This window comes from Zea mays, chromosome 4, assembly GCF_902167145.1.
Source record: "Zea mays cultivar B73 chromosome 4, Zm-B73-REFERENCE-NAM-5.0, whole genome shotgun sequence".
NCBI lineage: Eukaryota > Viridiplantae > Streptophyta > Magnoliopsida > Poales > Poaceae > Zea > Zea mays.
Genome location: NC_050099.1, coordinates 191,101,668 through 191,116,147, shown reverse-complemented (window position 1 = coordinate 191,116,147; position 14,480 = coordinate 191,101,668). Strand labels below are relative to the sequence as shown.

Sequence of the window (14,480 nt, the reverse complement as noted above, 5' to 3'; positions counted from 1 at the left end):
TCAAATCCACGCGCCTCCATTCCCATCACGCAAACCATTCTTGTTCTGAATACTCTGCACGTCGAGGTCCACTTGACAGTCTCTCTCTTCCTTTGCCATTTCCCATTCCCGATTCTGCCATTCATAGTGGATTCCCTGTTCTCAGCACACTCCTCCATTCCCATCACGCAAACCATTCTTGTTCTGAATACTCTGCACGCCGAGGTCCACTTGACAGTCTCTCTCTTCCTTTTCATGTCGCAACTCAACGTTCTCTCGCGCAAAAAATTGCCAGGAGTAGAGACTGGCAAGAGCACTTAACCACAATTACTTCTTCTGAAGCAGCATAGCTTATAAGTTGGTACCGCAATTGTTGGCTGTCCAGTATGGTACTATATTTTGCAAGTTGTGACGACGACGGCAGCCCACAGCTTATTTGGTGCGGCCCATGTCGCATGCCTAGCAGGCTGCACGCCTCTGGCCCCGGTCCAGCCTGTCGTTCGAGTCCACCTCTGCTGCTCTCCCTGCCCAGCAGGCCTCCCTCCACCTCTCCCTGCAAGCGCTCCCTCACATCGATCTCCCGAGACACGGTAGCGCCTTCCTCCTCACAACCGCTGCGCCATCTTCAGTCCATGCCCACACGCTCCCTCTCCACTAAATCCACTCTGCCAGCTCTGCTCCTCCTTGCTCTCTAACACGCACGCTTGAAGACCGTGGAGGCCGGTGACAGAGTCGTCGTCTAGAAGACGGGAAGAGGAAAGTTTGGGGGAAGCACGCTTGGAGGTTGATTTTTTTGACAATGGGATACCCCCTATTTCATTAAAAAATAGAAACCAAACATAGTTCTTACAGGATTCACGACAAACCAACAGTCACAAGCCGATAAGCCTACCACATTATCAGCAACACAAAAGTATTAAACCCAGCAGAAGGAACACAGCCAACCAACAGAAGACCGACAGTCTAACAGATATCACTGAATATCTACAAAGGATAGATCCCAAAAGCAGCCAGGAACATCGCATCACCAGGAATGACTAGAACGCTAGATTTTATCTACCAAAAGCAGACACGTTGTATACATCCAGAAGCAAAAGATGCATGAGCAGCAGCAAAATGTCACTGGAGACGCCTGTCAACCGGCTTCCAACCATGGGCCTTGCTGTAGATATCACTTGTTATCTTTCGAATTCTGCGGCTTCCTTGTTCCACCAGTCTTTTTCCCTTCTTTGTCTGTCGAATAGACCAAGCATCAATCCAATAACAGCAGGAGAAAATCACATTAGATGGATCATCAATCAGCCTAGCATTGAAGCAGCAATCATTACGAGTACGCCAAATAGCCCAAATAACAGCACCACATCCAAAAAGGATCAGTTTCTTTTCAGGATTATGGAAACTATCAATCCAGGGACCAAAGAGGTCAGCTGAGTTTTTAGGGGTAGAAGACAGTTTGAAAGCAATTTGGATGATTCTCCAAATGAATCTGGCCACAGGGCAATGAAAAAATAAGTGATCTATGGATTCTAATAATCCACAAAAGATACATGCCGTATTCCCATGCCAGTGTCTTTTAACCAAATTGTCTTTGGTCAAAATCTTATTATTTCTGACCAACCATAAGAACACTTTAATTTTTTGCGGAAGTCTGGTTTTCCACATAAAATTCACAGGAACCACAATCCTGGAATTATTTAACATTTTGTAAAAGGATTTTATCGAATAACCTTTGCACCCCAACAACCAATTTGAAGAATCAGCATTTCCAGAAAGCAAGGCCTGGCTGCAATGATCCATAAGGTCACTATAGGCCTCTCCTAAAGCACCAATAAGTCTTCTTCTGAAAGTCAGCAACTGAAAATTAGAGGAGACAACCTTATGAACAGTGATATCTTTGTCATAAGCCACCTCAAACAAATTAGGGTACTTGTCAGCCAGCGTCACATTGCCACACCAAATATTTTTCCAAAAACTGGAACTCTTACCATCACCAATCTTTATTTTGCAGTATTTATAATATTTGTCTTGAACCGAGAGAATACCTCTCCAGAAATGAGAATCTGAAGGTCTATCCTTCACCGAAATAATAGGTTTATTCTTAATGTATTTGCTTTTTATAATGGATTGCCACAAACCACTAGTATTTTCTAGTCTCCAAATCCATTTAGCCAACAAAGCTTCATTCATTTTTTGCAAATCCAAAACACCAAGACCGCCCATATTTTTAGGGGAGCAGACTAAATTCCAAGCAGCCAAATGATATTTTTTCTGATCATGACCTCCCTGCCATAATAATCTTTTCCTGAAGATATCCATTTTTTTAACACAGCTTTGGGGCATTTATACAGGGAAAGCATATACAGGGGAACGTTGGTGAGACTGCTGTTAAGCAAGACTAACCGACCACCCAAACTAAGGAACCGACCTTGCCAGGAACCCAATTTGTTCTCAATCTTTCCAACTATGGGATCCCACAAAGATTTGCACAATTTTTTGTTATCAATAGGAACCCCTAAGTATTTCATAGGAAGACCACTGGGAGGACAGGTGAAGATCTCAGCATATAGATGTTCTCTGTTGCAAGCATTTCCCAGGCAGATAATTTCACTTTTATGAAAATTAATTTTTAAGCCAGAAATCTGTTCAAAGATACAAAGAATAAACTTCAAATTTCTAGCATTTTCCAAATCATCCTGAAACAGAAAAATGGTGTCATCTGCATATTGAAGACAACAGCAGCCACCAGGGACAATATGAGGAATAAGACCTTTGATAACACCTTCATCCTTGGCTTTTTGGATCAGACAAGCAAGACCATCAGCAGCCACATTAAAAAGGAGAGGGGAGAAAGGATCACCTTGGCGAACACCTTTATGAGTTTTAAAGTAGGGCCCAACCACATCATTAGTTCGGATAGCAACTTTGCCACCTTTCACAGTCTTCAAAACCCAATCACTCCACAAATCTCCAAACCCTTTTTTTATCATCATATTATGAAGAAAATTCCAATTAACCTTGTCATAAGCTTTTTCAAAATCGACTTTGAAAATAACCCCATTCTGTTTCCTCCGTTTAACTTCATGAATAATCTCATGCAAAGAAAGAACACCATCCATAATATATCTTCCTTTTATAAACCCGTATTGGAGGTCACTAATCACAGAAGTAATGCAACGAGCCAATCTGTTAGTAAGAACTTTGGTAATGATTTTGTAGCAAACATTAAGCAAGCAAATGGGGCGAAAGGCTTTAATATCAGTCGCATCAGGGACCTTAGGAATAAGAGTGACAATACCAAAATTTAGTCTTTCAATGTTGAGAGAGCCATCATGAAAATCTTTAAAGAGATTGAACAAATCACTTTTGATCACATCCCAAAACTCCTGAAAAAATTCAGAAGGGAAGCCATCGGGGCCCGGTGCACTATTGTGTTTCAAAGCAAACACCACATCTTTGATCTCTTCCAAAGAAAAAGGGTTGGTGAGAAGATTTCTATCACCCTCCACAAGCTGTTTCATGTCCAAGTTAGCCAAAGAAATATTCGATTCTCGGGAAGGACCAAAGAGATCTTTGTAAAAGGAAGTCGCCAACTGATTAATGCCATGATCGTCATGCGCCACGATATCACCGTGAGAAAGAGTCAAGATTTTCAGTTTCCTTTTTTTGTGCCTAGCCATCAAATGAAAATACTTGGAATTCTCATCATCCTCTAATAAGAATTTATCTCTAGCTTTTTGTCTAAGGCTAATGTTTTCCTCATCAACAATCTTCCTGAGATTAGATTCCAAATCTAATTTCAGATATCTGTCAGCATCCGATAAGCCAGAGGTCTCACTGACCTTATCCAGAATATCAATTTTTTCAATCAAGTTTTTCTTCAACTTTTTGTAGTGACCTACAATATTACTGTTCCAACCTTTAAGCTTCTGACGCAGACGTTTCAATTTTAATTTCCAAACATCAAGACTATTGGACACACCAACCGGAAGAGTCCAAACATTTTCCACTAATTTGTGAAAATCAGGCCTAACCTTCCAACACAGCTCATAACGAAAATCCTTACGCACCAAGGGCAGGAAATCAGTGTGAAGGCAAAGGGGAACATGATCCGAAAAGGATCTATTTAATCCAATAACACTAATATTATTATAAGCAAGATCCCAGTCAGGACTGGCCAAAAATCTGTCAAGTTTTTCAAAAGTAGGATCATTACGGTTGTTAGACCACGTGTATAGTCTATTTTTCAGATCAAATTCAACTAGACCATGATGATCTATAATACTATTGAACAGAAAACTCCATTTGCTGAGGGTACCAGGTTTATTTTTTTCCTCAGCTTTCCTGAGAATATTGAAATCACCACCAATTAGCATGGGGACCTGGCTTCTCGAACAAACTGCAGACAATTCACTGAGAAAGCGAGATTTGTGCTCATTTTGGGCAGCCCCATAAACGTTAACGAAATTCCAGATAAATTTTTTTTCTCTGTGGAGGACAAGGGAGCGAGTTAAGAATTCACCCGCTTCAAATTCTCTAACATCAAACACCTCAGAATTAAAACCCACTAAAAGACCTCCCGATCTCCCATTGGGAGGAGAGGAGAACCAGGCAAAAAGCTTGCTACCCGCAAGCGAGGACAGAAGAGAGTCATTAAAATGTTCTTTTTTAGTTTCTTGTAAACCAACGAAGTCAATTTTCTCTTCCCTAATGATTTCCCTCAGGAAATCAAACTTAGTGTCGCGACCCAAACCCTGACAATTCCAAATAAGGCCTCTCATGATTTAAAACGGATCAGGAGGGAGGTCAGAACAGACAGACTCCCCTTTTTTCGTAGATGAACCTCTACTTTTTGGGGAAGCCTTTTTTTTAATCGTTTTTTTCCGATGCTTAATTTTCCTACCTTTTCGTAAAACCATCACATCAAGTAAGTCCTGATCAATATTCAGGTCAGAATCATCATGGACACTACTATCCATATTTATGTGATCAACAAGGGAGGGGACCTCCACATTTGGGGTCATTTTATTTTTGCAAGCTTGGAAGGCCAAAATTTTCCTGGAACGTTCCAGATCTTTGATCAACTCCAAATTATCAATGACATCAGAGTCAGAGGGACCCAAAGAAACTCCAAGTTTACAAGCTAAATCTATCAAATCATCATTATTAGAATCAAGCAAAGAAAAGGAATTAGAACACATACCTTTATTGAGGAAGGCATCCTTGGCTTCTGCTCTGTATATCGCTTTATCAGCCACCTTCACATCATCATTCTTCTCCAATCTAGAACTTTTCCTGACGCCATCAGCCGTGTTAGCAGGCAAGTCCAGAGGCTTTTTGTTCTTCTCATCAAGAACCATCTCATCATTGGGGGGAATCGAGATCATAGCACCAATTTTTGATTGAAAATCAGTTGGATCTTCCTCCATATCCTTAGCGAATTCTTCCAATTCTTGAGAGCTAAGCAGATCGTCTTCATTTGGATCAAAATCCACTTTCTCATCAGAAAGGTTATCAAGCTTCTGCTCATCATCAGACATATCTTTAGAAGGCACAAGATTAGGGTCAGACATTTTGGCAAACTCTTTGCCTTGAGAAGAAGACTCCCCAATTTTGAGATTAGGATTAGGCTCCTCTTCGGGGGTAACATCATCCAAATTCTTGGGTTTTTTCCCAGATTTGTCAAAGAGTGGATCATTAGACCCATGAATTTGAACCGAGGCTCTCTTACCCAAATTCACAGAATCATCATTCCATCCTTCATCACAAATAGACTCAATTCTAAAGAAGATATCATAAAGAAAAGGCTTGACAGCCACTTCCACCACAGGAGGGATCATAGCCACACTTTTAATGTGGATTTTAAATCTCACAATATCATCAGAATCTAGAGACATAAGGTCAACTTCCTCCACAGCGCCTATCATTGAACCAATTTCACAGATAGATTGATAATTCTGTAATTCCTCAGGGACATTTTCAGCAATAACCCACACAGTATGGAGTCTAGATTTAGGTTTGGCCCTAGAACTCCAAGGCACAACAACGATCTTGGCCCCAGACATCTTCATTTTCAGCTCCGGGAAGCTTATCATTTCCTCAAGACGTTCTTGGGAGGGAAAGTGCATCAGAAATCCTGAATGGCATTTAGTAGCTTTCCACCTTTTGTTCCATGGGAAGTGAAACCCGAAATCTCTCTCAAGATCTTCAGCCGAGACAAGTCCCTCAACCACTTTAACCAGACCGATAAAAACCCTTTTTGGCTTTTTGGTCAATGGTTTAGCGAAGTGAGACAGATAAAACCCTAAACCATCAGCAGCCAAACCAACAATGGGCATGGTGGATTTGTTTTGCTTAGGAAGAACACAGCGAGAAGTGACATGTGTCTCCTTGCGGCAAATATCACACCACAAAGCGTTAAAACAATTTCTGGCATGATGTCCTTCAACACCACATTTCTGACAGAACGCAGGGCGAACGAGATCAAGATCTTTCTTCAAAGGAACAGGAGAGACAGAAGAGTTACCAGGTTGATTTCCCTCAACAGGATGAGGAGACAACACACCCTCCTGCTGCTCAGATTTGCCGATATTAGGCTTCAGCTTCCAGCTAAGGTTTCTTGGTCTATTCCAAGGATGAGAACCTTGCGGCTTCTCCGACGGACCCCAACGATCCCATTGGGAGTTCTGGGGGGTCTTTCCTTTCGGATCCATAGCAGCGATTTTCGAAGGGCAACGAAGAACACCAGAACCCAGACGCGGCCACTCCTCCTCAACCACCGGAGGACGAAAGGACGAAACGCACCAACCCCCACCAAAACTAGACCTCACCGAGGACGGGAGAGACCAGAGGTGCGAGAGGAAGGCGGCACAGTGAGGAAAAGAATGCGCACCAACAAAATCCAGAGGAAACCCTAGCGAGGGAGAGGGTTTTGCGGGCGGAGAAGACAACGAACGAGGCGACTCACCCGAGAGGGGAAGCAGACGCGAAGAGACCGGCGACACCCCCGGACTCCACCCGACCCAAGGAAAACGCGCCTTCAGGGGCCGCTCCGCTGAAAGCGACGGGATACTGTATCCCTGGGCCAGGGAACGGCACGAAGAAGACGGCCCAACAACAGGAGACCGAGCCCCGCACCGCTGCAAGCCATGCAACGGAGAAAGGAGGTCGCCGGAGGAAGAAGAAGCGGCCCAGGGGACCGAGCGCCATTTTTTCTTTTTTCCTTTGCGTCTCATCCCCCCCGCACCGCTTGGAGGTTGATTGGTTTATGCTTTATCCAAAATGCCCTAAAGATTTTAATTTTTAATCAATCATTGTTGCTTGCAGAGACTGCGTCTCACGATTTGAAGCGGTTTGTGTTGTTGAAGCTTTGATTAAGCAAGCTGTTTCTGTTCACTTTATATGAAGGTACAAATCTGAACGTTATGTAGGACATTTCAGCTTAATTACTACCAGTAAAGTATACTCATTCGACCAATCCAAATTTAACTAGATCGTAAATGAATGCCACAGCAGGCTTTCCATCAGAATCAACTAGGCGTAGAATTCAGACCAAAGGAAAATAGCTTTCAGGCATGATAGAAGATTAAAACAAATTCCTCTACTGTCTAGCATATTTTGTGTTCAAGCAATGCCGTAGTTGGTAGTTGCAACATTATTGCAATACGAGGAAACAAAGAAGGTTTTGTTTATAACAAGAATGTAAATATGAAGCAGTACATGACATTTAGTGGGTACAGACTTAAATTAGTACATGCTTCCCCTTCCTTTTTGTGAGCGCAATTACTTACAACTGCGACTTGTCTACCAAAGATTAAGTGATTAACATAGTATTGTTCTTCCCTGTTGTTTTCATTTTGACGCAATCCGTGGATTTAATACCAACAAAACCATTGGAGTACCTGTGTTCTATCAGTAACGAGTGAATATGGAAATTCACACCGATTATATGGTGAACTCATGTTTCTTTTTCTAATGCAAGGAAAACTGTAAAGTCTTCATTTTTCCCTTTCTTGACAGTATTTACGAACAAACCACCATTACAAACGAATATAAAAATGTATTGTTGTGTTCTACAAATGCTTACCGACAGTCTGAACAATGAAGATCAATGTGTTTTGTATTATTCTTTGAAATTGTTTCTGTTACTGATTAGTTAATGTATATAACACTTTGATGGTTATGTCTTCATCCATATTAATTTGTTTGATATTATTGAATACGAATGAATTAGTACTATTTCTAATAAGACTCGATCATCTAATGTGTGTTTATTAATACTTTTAAGCTTAATAATTTAATCCCAACTGCAAGTATGGTTTTTCTTTTGGAAACCCAAAAATAAAATAAAATGAGTGGTAGTTAAGAGGAAATGTATATTTTATTGGGATGGTCCTGCGAAGTGCGAAGATATAGGGACAGAGAGCGATTGCTGATGTGGTGTGAAAGCGGGATATAGAGGGCATAATTTAGGGGGGCACTGAAGACAGTCTAAGGCTGTCTCTAGCAACATCCTCTAAATTTCATCCCGTAAATGATTATTTCCCGTCATTTACAGTTCTCTCTAAAAGATTCCATCCTCTACATTTTTTACATCTCTAGCAGCGTCCTCTGAATTACATCCTCTATATCAACATAATCAATGTTTTGGGCCATAAATGGGTCGTATAATTTCTGTTGTGGGTTTGCTCGTCGTTGACCTACCATATTTCTTCTCACGAGATAGAAGGCAGCCCCAGTGTTCAACCATGTCCTCCTCCGCACATGGCCGACGTCGACCCTTCCCTGATCTGCGCCCATGGCTAGCGGCACCCCCCTGATTCGTGTCTACTCTATTCTTGCCCCGTCCCAGACATGCATCGTGTGTCCGTCCTCACCCTGTCCTAGCTCTGAGCCCGTGGCCAACGTCGCCTCCATCGAGCTCAACATTCTTCACCAGATGTGGCTACGTCGCATGATGGAGGTCGACATTGTCGTGCTTGGAGACATCGCGGGCAATGCCACCTCCATCTCCGCGCTCGATCTCTGAATCCCAAGTATCCACTCGATCTCCTCTCTTTCCTCGTTCTAGCACCCTGTTTTACAAATTTCTGATGTCGTCAGCGTTGCGACTGAACCAAGTTGCTCCCCTCGGCAACATTGCTTCTTTGACCTCTAGAAGCTTCTGAGGTAGCGTAGGGGAGAACAAGAGGAGGAGGCGCGCGCGTGAACAGTTGATAGCGAGCGGCCGCCACTCCGCCAAATGTTCGCATGCTATATTTTAGCAGAAGTTTTAGTGTTTCTTGTTGGAGCAATATTGGACATGTAAAACCTCTATATTTAGGGTACATGGTGTTTACAGTCTCTTGTTGGAGTGTCCCCACCACTTATTTAGCGGCTACAGGAGCACGCTACACGCTGCAGCGGTGCCCCCTATGGTGCATGCCAAATCATGGTAAGCTTCTCTCTCCCTCCAGATGATGTTGGACTCTACCGAGCGGTCGCCAACTTCGTTGTCTCCCGCGTTCATGGCGAGGTTGGCAACAAATGGTATTCGGGCAACGCTCAAGGCGACGATAGTCTCCCCCGCCTCCCGGACTTTCTGAGGAGTTCCTGGAGTGCAGGGTATTCATCCCGCGTCACTATTGTCATCCTAAATCCTTACTGGCTTCCGCTCCATCCTTGAGTTACCCTCGGCATGCAGCGACGTCGGCGCTGATACTTGGGCACTCAACAACAGCAGGGCAATCCTAAACTCCATGTCTGCCTAAGTGGCTCTCCCACACGTGTCTCGCCAATCGCCTCACGCCCTTGCCTCCGGTCATCCGCACATCGACCGGCGACTCTATGTGTCATCCTCCTGCTCCCCTCCTACCCGGCTCCGACGTCTGCACTGTGCACCACATGAGGCTGGTGGGCAGCGGAAGCTAGCAGCCTAGCTTGAATGACCTAGATCATATGAAGAAGATGCCCCAGATGCTACTCGACTACAAGGTTTCTGTTTCTCAGGTGACTAAATACATCATGTGCTAATGTTAGCGATTCTTGTGTGGAAGTGAAATCGAGCCAATTTGAAGCCAGTATTGTTTAGGTGTATTATTTTTACTGGATTTAGGTTGAAGGTTAGTTTGTCTTCGTTTTAATTCTGCAAATACACATTGACAACCTAATGACTTTCTATTGTTCTAATATCAGACCAATAAACCTTATGTCGAAGAAAACTTTTTTAATCTGTTATGAACGGTATCATCTTTGTGACCTCTTGTTTCCATTTCCCCTTGGATTCATATAATTAACTTTGGACACCAGAGCAATAGATTTGTCATCAAGTATTAGCATAATCTGTTATGTCTTGCTTGGTTCAGCCTCAAGAGGTTTTATGCATGTTCTTTTGTATTGCTTGGGTTGTTAACTTTTTGTATCCATTTGGTGTTGGTGAGGGTGGGATCTGTTATTCCTGAAGTAATGCAAAATCCATTCATTATGATCATAGTAGGATTATGGCTACACTAATTCTTTCTTCCTCAGTGGAGTACAATTGGTGGCCTTATATACATGATGTGGGCGTCATTTTTCTGATTGCCTTTGAATGCCTATATCCATTTTCTAGGTGAACATGGTATTTTTTATTTAGCCAATTGAATCATCTCCTGTCCTTTCAACAATTTGTATTTGTAATCATGTGCATATATTTATCCTCAATTTGAAATCGAACTCTGAAAATCAAATTGTCCTTCCTATTTGATGGTACAGGGTCATGCCTTCGGATAATGAAGGAGAAGATTTAGGAACACAATTTTCTCGGCTGTTAGGACTTGTGAGTACTCTACCCCTTATTGTCTCCCTATTGCTCCCAAGTCCCAAATATAATCGGGATCCATTTTGAGATTAGTTAAGCTAATGCAATTGGTAACATGTTCAAGGCAACTCATTTCTTCCAGTGATTCCCATCAATTAAATAGATGCAAGATGTGTGCACTGTCAAAAGTGGATCACACTTGGACTCGAAAGATGCATATGTTACTGTCATGCATGTGAAGTTTGCAACAAAGAAAGGTGGACGAATACAAATTTTTTTTGCCAAATTGTTTACAAAATAATTTTTTGTGCCTTTCATTTTTGTATTCATCAAAAACTGAAGTACAACATAATTTGTTTTTGTATTATACAATTGCAGGAATAATTAAGATTATTTTATATGTAATTAAAGTTTATAAATAATTTGTATAATTTCGAATATTAGCACATCAATGCCTATGCAATTTGTTTTGGAAAATAATCAATAGAAAATAAAATGAGTGGTAGTTGAAAGGAAATGTATATTTTATTTGGATGGTGGTTAAGACCAGGAATTTCACGAGTAGCATCCAGCATAACAAACAATACTATATTTCTGCAGTATAATTTAGTTGACTTGCTTTATTTGTTGTTAGGTGAACACCCATTGTGCAAAATCGATAGCTGCATGAAATATAGTGAACTAAAGTGGGTTCAGCTTGAAGGTACATGGTCTTTCATTTCCCAAATAACTATGATAGTGAAATAACGCTACAATCATCTGACAGGCGATCAACAGAAACTTCTCTTGTTATTCGACATAAAACGAAGGCAAGCATATTAACGCATTTAATGCCACACTCAGGTCGGTCTTTTAAAAAACATCAGTTTTTTAATATGATATCAGGGCCAACTTACAATGTTTGTTATACTTTTTTGCAGATTGATGTCATGTCCAAGTTCTTCAAGCTGATGATGGTAGGTGTTCTGCTTCACTTCTTTCTCATTGTTGAAGTTGTCCCAGGTTGTATTCACTCTTAGAACCCCTCTATTATTTATTTTTGAACAAAGCTTCCTTTTTTGTTATGTCCTAAAATGAGATCAAGCAAGACCATTATTTCTGTGGGTTGAGTAAATCTAGATTTTTTACTTGGCATGATGAGACAATCTGGAGAATGTATACCAATTATGTTGTATGCCTTTTATATTTATCTACATTACCCAGTGTAGCATACTATTTGTTTCTATCTTAGTCAATTATTACTCATGCTATGGTATATTTTTCTTTTGCTTCTTGAAAATAATTTAACCTATGTTATTGAGTCATGTTATAACATATTATTCTTTTGCTTCTTGGAAATAATGTAACCATAGATTGTGCTTCAAAATTATTGTCGTCTTGACCATCACCATATGCACAACAGGAACAAGGTCAGCTACTCAGCTTGCATCAATGCTACAACACTAGCTCTTGTATATGCTAGGCTTCCAATGCGAGACACTGTCACATCTTGTAGTGTTGTCTATTTGTGTTCTACTCCTTTGCTCCACAGGAACCTACCTAATTTTCATAACTTTAGCAGTAGTCTTATGGTAATAAAAGTCAAACAATAATAATGTATTGTGCTAGATCTGAATTACCTCGAAGACAGTGTTGGGGGTTCCGATGTCACTGTTGACATCATATCCAAATTTGTATCCTTTTGTATGGTGTGATATATCTAGAAGCTCCAAGAATTTTTGTCTTGCGCAGGTCCTGCAATTAATGAATGATTTGAACCAAAGTGTTCGAAATGTTGTTCTCTTGTATTGAGGTTAGTTAATTCCATATTTGATACTATATAGGCCTACTTTAGCTGACATTTTGCTTTTTCCACACCCATGATGACGGGTATGATCTCTATTTCTATTGATCTTGTTCAATTTCTCAATAGTTACATCCTACATTTACAACCTAGAGAGATTGAAAATTTTTTATAGCAACATCTTAATTATTAAAACTCTCTGTTGTTTGCTCCACCACGAGCTTCCAGTGCACTTTCTCTATCTCGTGTGATCAGGTTGTTAAGATATACATCTACTCATATTTTAATTTTTAGCAGATATGTATCTAAATTTTCTTGTGTTTTAATACAGGCTTACTGTGTGCTTGAGGTTCTTCGACCTCTCTATGAATCCCCTAAGATACCGGCACAAAAGATAACTGTTGCGATATGTGTCATTGATCAATTTCGTTGTTACTAGGAGTTTAAGGTAAAAGACATATGGCATATGATGACTTGTGGACATGTTATTAATGGAATGTACTGTTATATATATTGAGTATCTGTTTGAATTGTAAGGCCTTGTGATATTTCCTAAAGATTTGTATAAGTTTGTAATTTATTGTGATAGTCTTAGTATTTAAATGATGCAATTGATATGACATTATTAAAATCATATATAGAAGTCTGTATAGTACTGATGGTTGCAATGTAGTGGTGAAATAGCTACATAAAAATAATAAAATTTATGTATAACTAGGATCACAAATGGATTACGAAATCTTTTTCTTATAACATACATTTGTATATAAATTATCATGCTATTATATGTTTCCGTTGCAACGCACGGGCACTCACCTAGTTCTATAGAAATTAATACTAGCTAACTACTCCCTCGCTACTACTCCGTCCTTAATTTCGTCAAGTGCCACAAAAAAAAGTGTTAGTCAAAAAAATTTAATTAAGTTTGATTAAAAAATATTAACAGCATTTGTATCGATGAATAACTGCATTATAAAAAATATATTCAATGACTAATATTACTATACGTACCATATATCATAAATATTATGACTATCTTATATATATTTACTTAAAGTTGACTATGTTTTACTTCGTGTGTCGATCACTAAGAGTAATAAGCGCAAACTCTATCGAGCTCAATGTTCACTTTTCCTTTCACGTTAATTTTCTGCACCAACTTTCTAGGTCTTAAGTAATTGAAAACTTAATCTTTTTTTGTTTTAGCAAGTATACATAGCAAAATACAGTACAATCATCCATAAGCATCATGAAGTAGTTTGTTACCTTTAATTATAACATTCATCTTGGACAAATCAGAATAAACTAGTTCTAACAGTGGCAAATAACTCACATTTGCTACCTTGTGAGGCTTGAGAGGTTCTTAGATTACGCGCACGTGACACATATAATCGTTGACTAAAGTAATTCGGGATTAAATTTAAATTTGATAGTTGTGTCAAATAATCAAATTTACCATGGCAAAGTCGTGAAGGGCAAATATTCGACTCATTTGAATTCACGACAAGACCAGCTTTTTCGACACACCCATATTTTGAGAACAATGTAGGAGAGATTGATCCTCCATAAAACTCTCTATCCCCCCGCTCATGTAAAACTTTGATCGTGTATCTTCCTCAATACGGTGCTATGTCAGTGTATATTTAGTCGTCGTATCCATAAAAAAACTTTTATGAAACCTCTACTAAGTTCGGTCTTGTTGCATGAATGAACTTTATCTGAAGTGTGCATATCGTTGCATCTGCATGCATGCTCCCAAGTCCCACATACGTACGTGGGGCATGATGGGAATGAGACTATCATGCATGGTTCCAATGTTAGAGCACGCATACATGCATACTCCAGACTCTCCAGTCCTATACCCAGTCCTACACAGGAATAAGATTTGCAAGCATCGTTATTTGCAGTCAAATGGATGGATTGGTTGGACGCAGTCAGATGGAT

At 40.3% G+C, this 14,480-nt stretch overlaps 1 long non-coding RNA gene across 2 annotated transcripts; it reads left to right on the top strand.

Annotated features, from left to right (window-relative positions):
* The first annotated feature begins 11,415 nt into the window (after window positions 1-11,415).
* Window positions 11,416-13,067, top strand: LOC103654314 (uncharacterized). 2 transcript variants are annotated; one of them, XR_566022.2, is made up of 5 exons: window positions 11,416-11,456; window positions 11,520-11,596; window positions 11,674-11,709; window positions 12,485-12,545; window positions 12,868-13,067. It is a non-coding gene; the product is annotated as an uncharacterized lncRNA (long non-coding RNA). The 2 variants fall into 2 exon arrangements; XR_566021.2 differs by having other exon boundaries at window positions 11,674-11,755.
* Window positions 13,068-14,480: the final 1,413 nt, after the last annotated feature.